At 37.7% G+C, this 19,178-nt stretch overlaps 1 protein-coding gene across 5 annotated transcripts in view; it reads left to right on the plus strand.

The window, feature by feature from the left end:
- The window catches only part of LOC105474645 (regulator of G protein signaling 7), a 569,035-nt gene that overhangs the window by 391,545 nt on the left and 158,312 nt on the right, over positions 1-19,178 (plus strand). The window lies entirely within an intron of this gene.

Raw genomic sequence — 19,178 nt, forward strand, 5'->3', positions numbered from 1 at the left:
AAGGTAGCAAAATTAAGGGCAGATTATTTTCTTCTCTTTCTCTCTTTCTTCTCTCTCTTTTTTTTCCTTCCTCCCTCCCTTCCTTTCTTCCTTTTTCTCTCCCTTACTCACTTTCTTCTCTCTTTTTCTCTCTGAGCTTGCATAAAGTGTAAAGTTTTGGACAATATAGTCATCAATTAAAGATAGAATGTGGAATCTCAGAATCAATATTGATAAAACTTCTGAATTTGGAACTCTCTGCTGTCTTTTAATGTCCTTGAAAATGTTCTTCTTCCTATAAACTGTTTTCTTCAGAAAGATACCAGTTCAATGCCAAATGCCATTTAAGCCATTCTGCATTACCCATTATGCATTGCCATTGTAGACCTCACAGGGATTGTTAGAAATTCAAAGTTAGCTGGAGTACGACAATACGTAGCAAATTGCTTCACACGTTTCTGGTCCGTTTCTGGTATATTTTGGCACCTCAGTAATTTGAAAAGCAATTTTCATTTGACATAAGTGAAAATAAACACGCACGTATTAATAGTAAATTTCTAAAGACCCCATTAAAGCTCAGCTGAGCTCCCTGATAATAGATTATTTTACTTAAGGTGGATACGTTGATGTTATTCATCCATATGTACAAACTAGCACCCGTGCATGACATCAGTTTGGATTATCTGATAAGGAGGAGGTGGTGGCAGAGGAGATTAAAAAAGGAAGTAAAATATTGATGTGAAACTCATTTCTCGGTTATAATATGTTTTTCTACCATTGCTTAATGTTTAGCTGAAAGAAATGGTGATATTTTAATTTTTTTGATGCCTTTATCTACCATTGCTTAATGTTTAGCTGAAAGAAATGGTGATATTTTAATTTTTTTGATGCCATTATAATCTTCCAGCAACTTTGCTCTTTTTTGTCCTAATTGGCTACATTTATATGCACTACTTTACAGATCATTTTTGTTACTTTTACCATTTTAATCAATAAGAACTAAATGATCCAAATAATTACCTGTCTTAGTGATTATCTGAATTAAAATTTCTGGAATCAACCATTTGTTTTTCAGAGCTTTTGTCCTTTTATCCCACTTTCATAATTTTATTTAATTAAAGCAGATTCTGGTATCCAACTTGTCTATATTCATAATTGCACTTGGCATGCGATTTCATTCAGATAGCTTTGTAATCAGACTGAAATTCATTAGTAACATTTTCAATGCGAAAAAAGATACCTGCATTATTTTTCCCACAAAGTTAGGTCTCAAGCTTTATTGCTTTTATAAATTAAGTTTCCACTTTCAGAATTTATTATAGTTCCTTTCTTTTAAAAGTGTTTTCAGCTGTGAGGAAATGCAGCATGCTTTTCATGGGCAGAATTAGGGGACTGTGCATAGGTTAGGGAATGTCACCTAAGTAGGTTGGGTAAGGACTCAAGTTCTGTGAGTCTCACTCAGGCTTCATTTGTTTTCTGAGCTTTTCACTTGGCTTTTAAAGTTAGATTCAAAAACTCCTGAAAAAAAAAAAAGAACAGCCCAGGCACAGTGGCTCACGCCTATAATCCCAGCACTTTGGAAGGCTGAGGCAGCAGATTACTTGAGCTCAGGACTTCAAGACCAGCCTGTGACATGGTGAAACCCTATCTCTACAAAAAAATACAAAAATTAGCTGGGCATTGTGCTGTGCCCTGTAGACCCGGACACTTGGGAGGCTGAGGTGGGAGGATGGCTTGAGCCCAGGAGTGAGCCATGATTGTACCACTGAACTCCAGCCTGGGTGACAAAGCAAGACCCTGTCTCAAAAAGAACCCAAACAACAACAACAAAAAAAAAAAAAAAAAAAAAAAAGGAAGAAGAAGAAAAGCAAATCAATATTTTAGACTTTTTTTTGGGAGAGGTGGTTGAAGGTGGTATGGAGTCTCACTCACTCTTTCGCCCAGGCAGGAGGGCTGTGATGTGATGTCAGCTCACTGCAATCTTCACCTCCCAGGCTCAAGCCTCAGCCTAAGTAGTGACTGGGACTGCAGGCACGTGCCACCACACCCAGCTAATTTTTGTATTTTTAGTAGAGATGAGGTTTCACCATGTTGGCCAGGCTGGTCTCAAATTCCTGACCTCAGGTGATCTGCCCACCTCAGCCTCCCAAAGTATTGGGATTGCAGGTGTGAGCCACCATGCCCTGGCTGTTTTAGACATTTTTCACTCCAAATGTATTTAAGTGTGAACTTGTATTTTAAAATATGGACTGGTAGGTTGAAATAATGTTTATGCTGTCACTAGGTATTAATTAAAAATAAAGAAGATGACATTTGAAATTGTTTATCCTCTTATGTATTTGCAATTTAATAAATTATCAAGATGTTATGGTGAACAGTGTCCTTTTTAAAATAGAAAATAAATTTAAAATTCATACATACAAATTATGTATAGTTATGTATCCCGTAACAATGTTTCGATCAGCAGTGGACAGCATGTATGACAGTGGCCCAGGCACTGAGATTATAATGGAGCTGAAAATTTCCTAGTGCCTAGTGATTTTGTAACTATCATAATGGTGTAGAGTAATGCATTACATTTTCTACGTTTAGATATGTTGAGATACACAAATACCATTGTGTTACAGTTGCCTACAGCATTCGGTACAGTCACATGCTGCACACTTTGTAGTCTTGGAGTAATAGGCTATACTGTCTAGTCTAGGTGTGTAGTAGGCTGTGCCATCTAGGTTTGTGTAAGTATACTCCATGAAGTTCGCACAATGATGAAATCACCTAAGATGCATCTCTCATGCACGAGATGCATGGCTGTATTTTCCTCTTGTTTATTCTCAGAGCTACTATTAGCTGCATAGCTTAAATCAAGGCATTGATTCTTTTAATTCAGGAGTCAAAAGTAATACACCAGTCCAAATAAAACAAACTTTAGTCATATCCGGTATCAAAGCAAAGTGAACATTTATTATAAGTATCGAAGAACCACTCTGAAATACGTGTTTTCTTTTAAAGTTTAATTAACTGTTTCTTACTTTATTTTCAGTTCAAATGATACGTTCTGCTTGTACCAGGTGTAAAGTGTGCATGGCCAGGGAAACAGAGCTTAAGCAGAGTGCCTGCCTGTCTTTCGAGATCTTTGTGAAAAGAATAGGAAAGACTAGTAACAACACACAGTTAGCTCCAGTTAAAGATATCAGGCATTTGGGGCTAATTGGAGGGAGAGATTGCTCTAGAAGGTCAGAAAAGGTCTCAGGAGGGAGGGCTGTATTTGGGTGACCCAGGGAATTGGACAGAATTATACCCAGTGAAGAAAAGCAAGAAGGAGGCTTTTCACCTATACATAAGTGTTAAAGGAAAGGTCCAGGGGAGAGTGCTACCTGCTCCAGGTCACTACGGGATCCAGTTTGACTGGAAGAACTTGTATACATCATGTAAAGGCAGGGCTTGGGGGAGGTGAGTTCAGAGGAGCAGCTTCTTTATAGAGGAAGAATAAAAGTCGTCCTGCGGAGCATCACTAAGGAGTGAGTTGGATGAAGGCAAGAAAGCAGAGACTAAGGCCGGGCGCGGTGGCTGAAGCCTGTAATCCCAGCACTTTGGGAGGCCGAGACAGGCGGATCACGAGGTCAGGAGATCGAGACCATCCTGGCTAACACAGTGAAACCCCATCTCTACTAAAAAATTAAAAAAACTAGCCAGGCGAGGTGGCAGGCGCCTGTAGTCCCAGCTACTCGGGAGGCTGAGGCAGGAGAATGGCTTGAACCCAGGAGGCGGAGCTTGCAGTGAGCCGAGATCCACGGCCACTGCACTCCAGCCTGGGTGACAGAGTGAGACTCCGTCTAAAAAAAAAAAAAAAAACAGAAAGTAGAGACTAATCGAAGCATATCTAATTCCATGACATGGAGCAGTTGAAATTATTTTCAAGCACACTGACTAAAGGCAACAGACAAGAAGCAGTGAAAAGATGTGTCAGTTACTTCCACAAAGAGCCTCCGGCCTTCCTGCCTTTCAATCTAGTCTCCAGATTTGGAGAATGATCTCCTAAAGAACAAACTCTAACCTTGTAAATACAAGGATCCTTTATAATGATCAAAGATAGCAAAGCTGAAAAATCTAACGTAGTATCTGAGACACAGCAGAGATGAATGAGGCGCTTATTGTTTTGCCACTTTCCCACTTAAACTGGCACAAAAATTTCACCTTCTCAGAGGAACAAATACCAATAAGGACTTTCAGGAAGGACACAGCCCTGCATCCTTCTCCAGCCTGAGGCTTTCCCAACTTGTCGTTCTGCCAGATGAACTGCTCTTCATCAGGGGTGCCCAGCCACCACATGCCTAGGGGCCTTTGTGTGCCTTCTTCTGCCTTTCAGTGCCTTCTTCCTCGTTGGACTCCTGCTCATTCTTCAAGTCTCCATGAGAAGAAGGGTCACCGGGTCTGTGAAATCATCTCTGGCTTCTTCATCCTATGTGTTTCTTTGAGGTGCTGCACAGATCTTCATTACAGGTTATGCAGTAGAGTGATTTTTTCATTGTAATTTGCTCTTTAAAAAAATCTTATTTTAGAATAGTTTATACTTACAGAAAAATCACAAAATAGTACAAAAAGTTTCCATATATCCCACCCCCCAGTTTCCCTCATTATTGGACATCTTACATTAGTACGATATACTTGTCACAGCCAATGAACCAATAGTGGTACTGGTTAATATTAATATTAGCTAAGTCAGTTAATATTAAAGAAGTTAACATACATTAATATTAACTGAAGTCAATACTTTCTGATTTCCTTTATTTTCACCCCAATGTCTTTTTTCTGTCCCAGGGTTCCATCCAAGACATCACATTAGATTTAGTTGTCATGCCTTTTGTATTAGCCAGGGTTCTCTAGAGGGACAGGACTAATAGCAAGATGTATATATGAAAGGGAGTCTATTAAGGAGAATGGACTCACACGATCACAAGGTGAAGTTTCACCATAAGCCATCTGCAAGCTGAGGAGCAAGGAAGCCAGTAGTGGCTCAGTTGGAGTCCCAAAGCCTCAAAAGTAGGGAAGCTGACAGTGCAGCCCTCAGTCTGTGGCCGAAGACCTGAGAGCCCCTAGCAAAGCACTGGGGTAAGTCCAAGAGTCCAAAAGCTGAAGAATTTGGAGTCTGATGTTTGAGGGCAGGAAGCATCCGGCGTGGGAGAAAGATGGAGGCCGGAAGACTCAGCAAGTCTGCTCTTCCACCTTCTTCCACCTGCTTTTTCTAGCAGCACTAGCAGCCGATTGGATGGTGCCCTCCCAGATTGAGGGTGGTCGACCTCTCCCAGTCCACTGCCTCAAATGTGAATCTCCTCTGGCAACACCCTCACAGACACACTCAGGAACAATACTTGGCATCCTTCAATCCAATCAAGGTGACACTTAATATTAACCATCACACTTCTTCTGGTCCTCTAGACTATGACAGTTTCTCAAACTTTTCTTGTTTTTGATGGCCTTGACTGTTTTGAAGAGTACGACTTGGTTATTTTGTAAAATGCCCCGAATTAGGATTTGTTTAACGTTTTTTTTTTCTTCTACTGACTAGACTGAAGTTATGGGTTTGGGGGAGGAAAATCACAGAGGTAAAGTGCTATTGTCATCACATCAGAAAACCATGGATCCTTTTACCATCTCTTTTAACGTTTTTCAGAGTGTCATGTAAATGGAGTCATACACTTCACAGGCTTTTTAGAGTGGCTTCTTCCAGTTAATAATATACATTTAAGTGTGTACACTATAAACATGACACCGCTGTCGATGGAGAATATATCGTAAAGTGACTCATATGTTTCCCTTTGTCATGGTACACTTTTTGGAAAAACAGTTACTAAATGTGGCCCCCACTGAAGGACTGGAGTGTTACGCTCCGCCTCATTCAGGGTGAAGTATCTACATAAATTATTTGGAATTCTTCGCAGGGAAGATGTTTCTATCTATGTATTCAAATTTATTTACGTCAGCATGAACCCATGATGGTTTTTTTTTTGTTTGTTTGTTTTGTGGGGTTTTTTTGGTATTTTGGGATATAGTCTCAAAGTATAAAATTACTTAGTTCAATTTTTTTTTTTCTGAAATGATTTGATCTTTGGCCGTTGGGAACTCTTCGAGTTGGCTCCTGCTTCTCTTCCCCAGGAAAGGCAGATAGGGCAACCCATTGTTGCTTTTGTTTCCAGCCCTTGCTTACTCATCAGGGAGCCAAAGGTAGAAAGTGCGTGCATCAAGTCAAATGAAGACAATTGTGTTAGCTTTTGTGCAAGTGTTTCCACTGTTCCGGTAAGAATGAAATACATATGTATAAAGATTCATTTTGTAATACTGGTAATTCTAAATCTTAGTGCTATCTCTAAAAACTCATCATGGTATGCAAGGTCATGTTGCACTAGTGATTTCAGTGCAATACCTAACAACCCATCATGGGCTACAAGGTCAGAGAGATTCCCTCCTATGTTTTCTTCTAGTAGGGTTCTGGTTTTGCATTTTGCATTTAGGTCTGTAGTACAATTTGAGTAAATTATTGCGAAAACTAATAAGTCCTGTGTGTGGGGTCGGGTTTTCTTTTTTACATAACAATTGGTTATGTTTCATTACAACAACAAATACTGATAGAAAACACTGTCCTTTTTCTACTGAATTGTTTCTGCTCTTTTGTCTAAGATCAATTGACTTTGTGGGTCTGTCCCTGGACTCTCTATTCTGTTCTACTTATATATTTATCTGTTCTTTCGCCAGAACTCACTGTCTTGATTACCACAGCCTTAAACTAAGTTTTGAAATCAGTGTGGATATTCCAAATTTGGTTTTTTGTTTGTTGGTTTTTTTTTTTTTTGAGATGGAGTCTCTCCACCGCCCAGGCTGGAGTGCGGTGGCGCGATCTCGGCTCACTGCAAGTTCTGCCTCCCGGGTTCACGCCATTCTCCTGCCTCAGCCTCCTAGGAGCTGAGACTATACGTGCCGGACACCACGCCTGGCTAATTTTTTGTATTGTTAGTAGAGACGAGGTTTCACCGTGTTAGCCAGGATGGTCTCAATCTCCTGACCTCGTGATCCGCCTGCCTCGGCCTCCCAAAGCCAACTTTGTTTTTATCCTTCATTATTATGTTGGTTATTCTGGATCTTTTTCCTTTTATATGCATTCCACAGTCATTTTTTCAGTATATATAAAATAGCTTTCTGTGATTTGGACTGGTATAGCGTTGAATCTACAGCGCAGTTGTTTAGTTGTGATGAATTGGCATATTTAAAACAGTGAGCACTCCAGTCCATGAACATGGACTCTCTCCATTTTAAATCTTTTATTTCTTTAATCAGTGTTATGTAGGTTTTCTCACAGATTTTGTATATATTTTGTTAGATTTATCACTATTTCCAATTTTGCTGCTATTGTGAATGGCATTGTTAAATTCAAGTTCCAGTTGTTGATTTTTGGTAAATAAAAGAGCAATTAACTTTTATTTATTGAGCTCATATCCTATAAACTTGATATTCTACCTTTTAAATTTCAGGAGTGTTTTTGTAGATTCTTTGGGATTTTCTACATAGACAATTATGTCATCTACAAACAAATGCAATTTTAACTATTTCTTCTTTTCCAATGTGTATAAAATTTTTTCTTTGCCTTATTTAACTAACTAGAGCTTCTAATACAATGTTGAAATGAAGGATGAAAGAGGACACTCTTGCCTTATTTCTGATGTTAGAGAGAAACTGTTCAGTTTCTACCATTAGTAATGATGTTAGCTGTAGTGTTTTTGTAGATGTTTTCATCAAGTTGAGAAAGTTCTCCTCTGATCCTAGATTGCTAAGAGTTTTTTTTTCTTTTACATGAATGAGTTTTGGATTTTGTCAACTGATTTCTTTGCACAAATTGATATGATCATATAAATTTTCACCTTTAGCTTGTCCTATGATGAATTACAGTAATTGATTTTCAAATGCTGTATCAGGCTTGCATATGTGGAATAAGTCCATTTGGTTGTGATGGATAATTCTTTTTATTAACTGTTAAATTCCATTTGGTAATATGTTAAGGACTTTTGTTTCTGTCAATGAGAAAAAATGGTCTGTCATTTTTCTTTCTTGTAGTGTATTTATCTGGCTTTAGTATTAAGTTAATGCTGGCTCTAGAGTAAGCTAGGAAGGGATACCTCTGCTTCAATTTTCTGGAAGACATTGTGGAGAAATGGAATCGTCTCTTCCCTAAATGTTTGATAGAATTCACCAGTAAAATTATCTGGGCCTATTGCTTTTTTGAGGGGGAAGTTATTAATTATTGGTTCAATCAATAATTTACTAGAAATAGAACTATTCAGGCTACCCATTTCATCTTATGTAAGTTTTGATGGTTTGTGTCTTTGAAGTAATTTGTTCATTTTTTATCTAAGTTATCAAATTTATGGGCATAGTATTGCTCTTGGTGTTCCTTTATTATTTTTTAATTATATGGATCCTTAATGATGACCACTCTCTAATTTCTGATATTGGTAATTTGAGTTTTCTTTCTTTTTCCCATGGTTCGCCTGGGCAAAGATTTGTCCATTTTGTTGACCTTTGACAAGAACCAGCTTTTAATTTTGTTGATTTTTCTCTGTCGTTTTCCTATTCTCAATTTTATTGATTTCTGATGTAATTTTATTATTTCTTTTTTTCTGATTACTCTAGGTTTAAATTGCTCTTCTTTCTCTAAGTTCTAATATTGCTAGCATATAATCTTAGGTTATTAATTTTATATCTTTCTTCTAATAAATGCATTAATGCTTAATAATGATGTGAATTTCCTTTAACCACTGTCTTTGCTGCAGTCCACCTGTTTTGATCAACAGCATTTACATATTAATTTAGTTAAAAATAATTTTCAGTTTCTCTTTAGACATTTTCTTTGACCTACGGGTTATTAAAGATTATGTTGTTTAATTTCCAAATAGTTGGAGACTTTCCAACTACCTTTCTTTATTGATTTCTAGTTTAACTCCTTTGCGTCTGAGAATATACTTTGTCTGATTTCTGTTCTTTTAGATTGGTTAAGATCTATTTTATGACACAAGATGTGTTTGATTTTTATTAATATTTCATGTATGCTTTAGAATAATGTTACTCTGCTGTTGTTGGCTAGAACATTATATAAATGTCAATTTATATCAAGTAATTGATAGTACTTTTCAGGTCAACTATATTCTGACTGCTGGATTTTCTGCTGCTTATTTGGTCTGTCAATTAATAAGAGTGGTGTTGAAGTTTGTAACTTTAATAATGAGTTTATTTTTCCTTTCAGTTCTATCTAGTTTTGCCTTATGTATTTTATCACTCTGTTGTTAAGTGCTTACACATTTAGGATTGTAATAGAAAACTGATCTTTGTAATCAGTTTATTGTTGAAGAATTGATCTTTTTAGATAATGCTTTCCATTATCCCTGTTAACCTTGCTTGTTATGAAGTCTGCCTTGCCTAAACTTAATATTGCTTCTGTATTAGATACTATTTCAAAAGATTTTGATTAGTGTGGACATGATATCTCTTTTTCCCTCTTTTCCTCCGTCTTTTAACATATATGAGTCTTTAAAGTTAGTTTATTATACACATGTATAGTCAGGTCTTTTTCCTTTTAATCCACTTGGATAATCTCTGCTTTTCAATTGGTGTATTTAGACCATTATATTTAAGGCGATTATTGATATATGTGGATTCTTATTACATATTTGTATGTATTTTATTCATTGTATTGCAATGCATTTGGACAAAACATGCATTTTGTCCATTGCATTTGTTCATTTGTGTCTTTTCCCCCCTTCTTTTTCAGCCAACTCTGGTTTTAATTGAGCAGTTTAAATAATTTCATTTTGTCTCTTCTCTTAGCATATCAATTGTACTTATTTTTTCAAGTTTTTAGCAGCTGTTCTAGAGTTTACAATATACATTTTAATTAATCTAACTCCATGTTCAAATTACACTATACTGTTTCATATGCCATATAGGTACCTTGTAACAGAATATTCCCAATTCATCCCTGTCTTCCTTTACAACACTGCTGTTGTTCATTTCACTTATCCATATTTTATAATCACCTCATACTCTGTTACTGCTATTAAACAAATAGTTATATTTTAGATGAACTAACAATAAGAAAAATAAGAGATTTTGTTTTATGTTTATTTCTTCCCTGATGTTCTTTCTTTCTTTATGTATATACAAGTTTGTGGTTTATGTTATCTTTTTTTCTCTGTGAAGAACTTCTTTGTTACATTTCTTGCAAGGCAAGCCCACTGGTGATGCATTCTTTCAGTTGTTGTTTGTCTGAGAAACTATTTATTTCTCCTCTACTTTTGAAGGGTAATTTCACTTGATGTATAATTCTAGGTTAGTGGGTTTTCTTCCTTCAACACTTTACGTATTTCACTGCATTCTCTTTTTTGCCTGCATAGTTTCTGATGAGAAGTGCACTGTCATTCATATTTTTGTTTCTCTATAGGTAAGGATATTTTTCTGGCTTTTTTGAAGAATATTTTCATTGATTTTCTGCAGTTAGAATAAGATATGTGTAGATTTAGGTTTTTTTGTTATTTACTTTTCTTTCTCTTTGAGTGTGGTGTGGCATTTGTTATTAACTTTGGAAAGTTCTCAGCCATTATCATTTCAATATTTCTTCGCTGCGCTGTCTGTGTTCTCCTCCTGGTATTCCAGTTATGTTACGCTATACTTTTAAATACTGTCCCACAGTTTTTAGGTGCTTTTGTTGTTGTTGTTCTTTTTGTTTTCCTTGTTATTTTTTTCTTCGAATTTCAGTTCTTTAGGTTTCTATTTGCTAATCTTCAAGCTCACTGATTCTTTCCTTAGAGTTGTGCAGCCTGCTAATGAGCCCAGCAAGGTATTCTTTATCTCTTTTTTAGTACCATTTCTAACATTTCATTTTGATTCTTGCTTAGAATATCTTCCTTAGAACCTTTCTGCTTACATAATTCATCTACTCTTCCAGGTTTTGTACTTCTTCTATTAGAGTCCTTAACATATTAATTACAATTACTTTAAACTTCCTGTCTGATAATTCCAATTTCTGTGTCATATTCGAATTTGGTTCTCATGATTGTTTTGCCTCTTCACACTGTGTTTTTCTTACTTTTTTGCCTGCCTTATAATTTTACATTGAAAGCTGAACGTGGCTGGGTAGAGTGGCTCATGCCTCTAATCCCAGCACTTTGGTAGGCCAAGGCAGGCAGATAGCTCAACCCCAGGAGTTCAAGACCAGACTGGGCAATGTGGTGAGACCCCATCTGTACAAATAAAAACGTTAGCCAAGTGTGGTTGCACGTGCCTGTGGTCTCAGCTACTCAGAAGGCTGAGTTGGGAGGATTGCTTGGGCCTGGGAGGTCGAGGCTGCAGTGAGCCATGATCACACTACTGCACTCCAACCTGGGCAACAGAGTGAAACCCCCATCTCAAAAAAAAAAAAAAAAAAAGAAAGAAAGAAAGAAAGAAAAAGAGAGAGAGAAAGGAAAGAAAGCTGAACATGTTGTATTAGGTAATGGGAACTCAGGCCTTTAGTGTGCTAATTTATGGTTTAGTACTTGGACTGTGCTTAATGTTTGCTGTGGTTATAAATGATAGAAGCTTCAAATTCCTCTAGTGCTTTTATTTTTATTCCTCTGTGACTTTGAGCTCCTGTAAGTATTTCACCTCAGAGAATGTTTGTGTCTTAACAGCTCTTTCAGCTGTAATGTTACTATACCATAGCCTGTAGGTATGGTGGATAGTTGTTAGGGAATGAGAGAATGATATAATATTTCAATGAAATCTCAGCATTTCAGAGTCTGTCTCTTGGAGCTGTGACCTTTGCAAGTGTTCCCTAGTGGTGTAGATCCCCTGTCTCCCACCACCATCTTCCTTTCCCAGCTGTAGCTTTTCCAAACTATTTGGTAGAAGCTCTGCCCCTGTTAATGTTGTTTGCTTTTTCTCCTCCCTTAGGTGAGACACAAAGTCTAGAGGGGACTGTAGTTGGAGAAATGCCCTTTCCCTGGTGAGAATAATGTCTGACGATGTCTTTCCTTTGGGGTAGAGGCCTGGTTATAGAGAGGGCTCTGGGCATTTTTGGCAATGATTACTTTTCCCTCCTCTGCCAGAGCCATGAGGGATCTTTCTTGGATCTTCCCCATGAGCATCTGGTGGGATTTCTGGAAGTGTAGCTCATGAAGGCATGTTCCCCGTTCCCCACCAACGCTATGAGCCCCTCGAGTTCCTCACTGTCAAGTTAGTTCACACTGAGTCTCAAGTTCTTTGTCAGAAGAGCTATTTTCATTTTTCTATCAGTTTGTGGATCCAAAAGCTTCTGCTCCCAGTAAGTAGATCTTGGTGATGTCTCTGGATGAGCCTGTCTGTGCAGATTTTGGAATGGAGGTTTGTCCTACAACTTCACTTCTCTGAATGGTCCAGGAAAAAGAGTTGGTTTTCAGCTTGTTCAGTTTTCTTTTGTCAAAAGGATGAGAGTGACAGCTTCTAAGCTCTTTAAATGTCTCAGTTAAAACCAGAAGTCGTAGTCGGCTTTTTTTTTTTTTTTTTTTGAGGCAGAGTCTTGTTCTGTCGCCCAGTCTTGGCTCACTGCAACCTCTGTCTCCCGGGTTCAAGCCATTCTCCTGCCCCAGCCTCCCAAGCAGCTGGTACTACAGGCATGCACCACCATGCCCAGCTAATTTTTGTATTTTTACTACAGATGAGGTTTCACCATGTTGGCCAGGCTGGTCTCAAACTCCTGACCTCAGGTGATCTGGCCACCTTGGCCTCCCAAAATGCTGTGATTACAGGCATGACCCACTGCACCCGGCCCGTCGTTGGCTTTTTAAAGACAAGATACTCCACGGCATTGTGAGTCTCTTGAGGGTAGAGGGAGGGAGAGTGTCATCTTCACTTTTGTATCTGTGGCTTGTAATTAAGCACCTAAAAACCAAGCAGACAGTGAATAATTATCTGTTAGATGGATAGCAGATGGGTGGATGGATGACGGATGAATGGCTGAAGAAATGTCTGATAGGATAAATTAATAAAACCTGATATGAGTCAATAATGGTGCAAAGAATTTGAAAAATAAAAAGGGAATGCATTTTTATTAATTAATTACATAAGATAAGCCTAGGAAACAAATCAAAATTGAAAGGTGAGAAAATAAGAAAAGAGCATTTTTAGGAGAATTGGGGAGAAATTGAAGGACCTCCCTCTTGACCAACATTCTAAAATCCTTCCATTCCTAGTCTAACCTACCCTTTTGTGAAACCTTCCCTGTCAACTTTAAATGTCTTTTCTTTCACTCATGGTGTGTATTAAAAGACTGTGCACTTTAGCTAAAATTCAATATAATATAACTCCAGTTAAGTCAAATTAAAGCAAAATACCATTTCTTCCCAGCAAATGAAGAATGAGGAAATAAATAATAATTCCAGGTGGTTAGCTGCTTTACAGGGATACTAACACATTTATACCCTTTTGGTGAGAATTTAAATTATATATATATATATAATATATTTGTATATTGTACATATATATGTATTATTGCTAATAATACCATCTGGAGATGGAACAATATTACATTTAAATAACATAGACATACATAGGCTGGGCACGGTGGCTTGTGCCTGTAATCCCAGCACTTTGGGAGGCTGAGGCAGGCGAATCACCTGAGGTCAGAAGTTTGAGACCAGCCTGGCCAACATGGTGGAACCCAGTCTCTACTAAAAATAGAAAACGTAGCCAGGCGTGGTGGCACGTGCCTGTAATCCTAGCTACTCAGGAGGCTGAGGTCAGAGAATCGCTTGAACCAGGGAGGGGAAGGTTGCAGTGAGCCAAGATTGTGCCAATGCACTCCAGCCTGGGCACCACAGACTTCATCTCAATAAATAAATAAATAAACAAACAAATAAAATAGCAACACTTAAAAAATAGGTGCATCTTTTGGCTCCCCTATTTCATTTCTAAGAATTTGTGCCATGAAATAACATAAGATCCTTTTATCCATTTCCGCTGTCGTATTTTTTAGTTGGTTGCAATATCACAGAAATTAATTCATGGTCAGAGAGCAGACCAAGCAAATAAACTACTGAAACCAACCAAGCAAACAAACAAAAATGTCCATACTTACCTAGAGCTTAAAATATTCACTAGGCAAGATAATAATCAATAAAAAAATAGGTAAATATGTTATATATGGTAAGTGGTGATGAGTACTAAATAAAAATGATCTTTATGAAAGCCAAATAAAAGATATATGGTCTTTTACTGCACGTCTACACCAGTGTAGTCGGGGCTGGTGTCTCTGATGTGGTGGCTTTGGCTAGAATCCAACTGAAGGAAGGAAGTGGGGTATTCTGCTCTCTGGAGGAAGGGTTCTGAGCATTCCAGGCAGAGAGACTGGCAAAACCCAGCACCTGCACATGCTTAGTATGTTTGAGGAGCAACAAGGAGGTCTGTGAACTAGAGGAGGATGTGTAAAGATGGGCAAGGAAACAGGAAAGGAAGACAGAGAAGTAACTGGGGTGGCCAGATCATATAAGATTGTGTAAGCTTATGACAAGGAATTTTATTTCTATCATGAGAAACAGGGAAAATTGTTGAGGCCTTTCAGAGGAGGGACATGATCTAATGTATGTTTTAAGACAATCATCATACATAGCAAAGGGCAAAGTGTGGATGAAATTAGTTTGAATGTTGTTGCAGTGACTCAGCCACAGGATGATACAAGGTTGGACTGGGGTGGTGGAGGTGGTGGAGGTGGGTGGCTGATAAGTGGGCAGATTCTAAGAACATATAGCAAAGCAGGATCATCAGAATGTGCTTCTGAACTGGAGTCGGTGAATGGGAGAAATACATCAAAGATGATCCAAGCTTTTTGGTCTGAGCAGTGGAATGAAAGTCACTGATATTAACTCAGATGAGGAGGACTGTGAGAAGAGTGGGGTTCAGAGGAAAGCCAACAATTCCATTTTGACATGATGAATTTGAAATGTTTATTCAATATTCACGTGGAGATGTTACAAAGGCTGTTCAGAATACAACACAGGAATTTAGGAGAGCAGCCAATCTGAAGATTCGTGTTCTAAGAATGATGATCATATCTACAGGAAAGTTTATTACATAATGAAAATGGTAAAAACTTGAATATTGAAGACTAAAGAACTGCTAAGATGCAGCGGGGCCAGGGCAGTCGGCTCAAAGGCCAGGCTCATAACCATTGCCCCATATAATGCAGCACTCTCTCCACCAGGGGGCGTGTATGTGTTGTCCACCAAGATTACTGCTCCACTGAGGCTCCAGCCATTTCTTCTCATTAATATCACCTACTACATCTAGAATTTCTTTTCTTATTTATAATTGGCACATAATCTATATATTTATAAGGTATGATGTGATGTTTCAATGCATGTATATATATATACATAATAATATAATGAACAAATCAGGGCAATTACCATATCCATCACGTTAAACATTTATCGTGTCTTTGTGGTAACAACATTCAAAATCTCCTCTTCTAGCTATCCTGAAATATACACTACATTATTTGCTATAGTCACCCTACTGTGTAATAGAACACCAAAAGTTATTCTTCCTGCCTAAGTATAATTTTGTACCCATTGACCAGCCTGCCCCAGTCCCCCACCTCCCCTAGAATTTATTTGAATTCTGGAAATAAAGCTGTCTCACTACATACTTTATTAACACAACCTTATGAAACCATATTTTCTTAGAGGCTAATTGATTTTAATTCTGTTTATAATTTTTGTTTTTTAAAGAGGGGGTCTTGCTCTGTCACCCAGTGCAGTGGCATGATCATAGCTAATGGCAACCTCAAATTCCTGGGCTCAAGCAATTCTCCCACCTCAGCCTCCCAAGTACCTGGGACCACAGGCGTGCACCACCATGCCCTACTGATTTTTAAAGAAACTTTTTGTAGAGATGGAGTCTCACTATGTTGTCCAGACTGGTCTTGAACTCCTAGTCTCAAGCAATCCTCTTAACTTGGCCTTCCAAAATGCTGGGATTACAGGTATAAGTCACCACGCCCAGACTGATTTTAATTCTTTAAAAATGCTGGGATTACAGGTATAAGTCACCACGCCCAGACTGATTTTAATTCTTTAAAAACATCTGACGTTTAAATTCTGGCTCATTACACAAAATAGTGAAATTGGCAAGCAGAATGGTGAAAAAAAGAGGGGGGGATTTTTGGGGGGAGTTGTTAATACTTTTAATAGCTCATCTGAATTTACTCATTATGGGTTCTGAACCTGCCTCATTATTGTTAGGCAGTAGTTATAATTTTAATTGTGGTATTTAAAAATCAAATTGTTGATGAAAGATTGTGCTGGTTTTAAAACAGCAAACAGAAAAAATGTTTTAATATAACTTATTTAACAAATTTACCCATATCTAGTTTCCAAACTAATTTTGAGAAAGATAGTCTCTATCCACTCAGTCCACGGAATGCTTGTGTATTAGATTTTAGGTATTCCTAGAAGTTACTTATTTTTAGACTATTTTAGTTACTAAAACACATACACCAACATATACGCACAGAGACTTAAAAAATAAAAATTGATAAATACATATGCCTATGTAAACTAGAATTTTTTTAATGATGCAATGCTGTAAAGATTATTCAAAAGTTGCAAACATCAGTCCTGACGTCCTACATGCTTCACTCAGTTCAAGCATTTGTTTCTGCAAAATACAGATAAAAGTGCATTCCATTGGTTTTGTTTTGAAATTTCATAAAAACTGTGACTGTTTCAGTGACCAAGACTATGGCTTTGAAATTTAGACTTATTTATTATGGTTCAAATATTAAGGAATAGTGATTTTTAAAAGAGATACCATTAACAGGTATTATGAGAATAATATGTTGCTTATTCCTTAGGAATGACATTTGATTTTCAGACAAAATGCATTCAAGATATTTTGGCACATGGGATGTATTATTGGCTAATCCCAAGGCATGTGTACATTTTTACAACTAGTTTTTGAAAATGTATAAATAGAACGCATGCATAAAACCAGTTCCTGTTTGGAATGAGCATTCATTTTGCTCTGTGCACACAAAACTCTATGCTATAGCAACCCTTGAGAATCATCAGGATTGAGTTATAAGCAACTGAAATTAAAATCTGCTCTTATGTGTCATATTGGGCTATTTTTCTCTTTCATGTTAGAGTATTGGGACATGGGCAATGGCAAGAATGTCTGAGAAATAAAGAAAAATCCATTTCCCTTTGACACAAGGAGGCAAAATAAGAATGGCGGCTGCTCTGCCACAACTTCTAGCTAGTGTTTTGACTGCACATCTTGTCATGGACTTAGAGTTAAAAAGTCTTTAGTGATCTCCCCTGCATTTACAGATGCCAACTCTAAGAAAGGAAGTGACTTGGCTGGACGCAGTGGCACACACCTGTAATCCCAACACTTTTGGAGGCCGAGGCAGGTGGATCATGAGGTCAAGAGATCGAGACCATCCTGGCCAACATGATGAAACGCCATCTCTACTAAAATACAAACATTAGCTGAGCATGGTGGCGCATGCCTGTAGTCCCAGCTACTCGAGAGGCTGCGGCAGGAGAATTGCTTGAACCTGGAAGGCAGAGGTTACAGTGAGCTGAGATCACACCACTGCCCTCCAGACTGGTGACAAAGTGAGACTCTGTCTCAAAAAAAAAAAAAAAAAAAAAAAAACAAGAAAAGAAAGGAAGTGACTTACTCCTGACATGCAATTACAGACACTAGGATTAGAATTTAAGTCCCATGACTTGCAGTTGAGCCATTTTTTTTTTCCACAATTCCCACATGTGCTTGCTGGGCAGCGTGTACCCTCTCTGATTCGAAGAAACTCATGCTGCAGAAACTCCTCTGCCTATTACAAAGTTAATTCAGTGTCCTGCTTTCTTCCAGCTCATTCAGCCACATTCACTAATGGAAATTTTGCAGAATGTATACTGAATTTTAGATGGAATGTTGTTTTCCACTGTAATTTATTATTGCCCTGGCTTGTGCGATTGTGATGGTTTCCTCACACTGTACTTAGATGAAGTAAGCATAATTTTTATCTCATCTGAATACTATTCTATGCACCTAACCCATATATATAGATATAAGTATACAATACATATTAGTATATATAGTATATATGCTTATATTATTTATATTATATATTATATATGCAATATATAATATATATTTATATAATATAATTACGTTTTTATATAATATAATTATATTATATATTATAATATATACTTATATTTCATATATAACTATATAATATAACAGAATCTTGTTAAAGGATTGGCTGATGGAACTACCTATCTAAATCTGGGGAATGCACATGCTAATATCATATAAGCTGTATAATGTAGATGTGAAACCAGTTATTCACACCAGTATTACATGGATCATTTTTTCAAATTTCAGCGTGATTTTTCATACATGAAGAATGCCTAAGATGTCGTAAGTGCCATTAGGCAGCTAGACTGGTCTACTCTGTGTGTGTAAAAAAGATCATTGGTTTTGGATTATCTGTTGCTCTCACTGCCAATTGCTTTGTTATTTTAATGTCAATTTTCTTTTTTTAGTCCTAGGCAAATATTATGCTTCCCTAAGAATTCATCTCCATTCTGATTGCTGTCCCCGTGCTCTCTCTGTCCCTGTTCTTCTTCTACTGTCAGGTTCAGGGTGTCCTCACATCAGTCCTCCTCTAAAGCAGGCCGGTCTCTCATTGGTGTCTGATCTTCGCGGTATGGTTTTGCAAACCTAGTGTGTGGAGCATGCTGCCTTTGGAAATCTGCGGCTATTCCTGTGATACTTCTTTTTGGGATTTTGTTAGTGTTCTTTGCTGTAGGGAAAAACACAGGCATATTCCAGGGCAGACTGAACTTCAGCACACAAAAGACTCTGGTTTGGTCACTTGGGACGGTTAAAATAGAGTTGAATTGGAAGTGTTTAACATGACTGGGAAGCCCAGAGCAACACTAGCTACTCATGTTTCCCATCGCCCCTTAAACTAGATTAAGTGCTCCTGAATGTGACGCTTCATAAGCATCAACTGATAATAACTCTCATCTCAGGAGCGTGTCCGTGTGGCATACTGTGTTTTAAGTGCATTGCGCATATTATCGCAATGGATCCTTGCCACTAATCTTTCGCACTAGTATTTTATC

The sequence above is a fragment of the Macaca nemestrina genome, chromosome 1, assembly GCF_043159975.1.
Source record: "Macaca nemestrina isolate mMacNem1 chromosome 1, mMacNem.hap1, whole genome shotgun sequence".
NCBI lineage: Eukaryota > Metazoa > Chordata > Mammalia > Primates > Cercopithecidae > Macaca > Macaca nemestrina.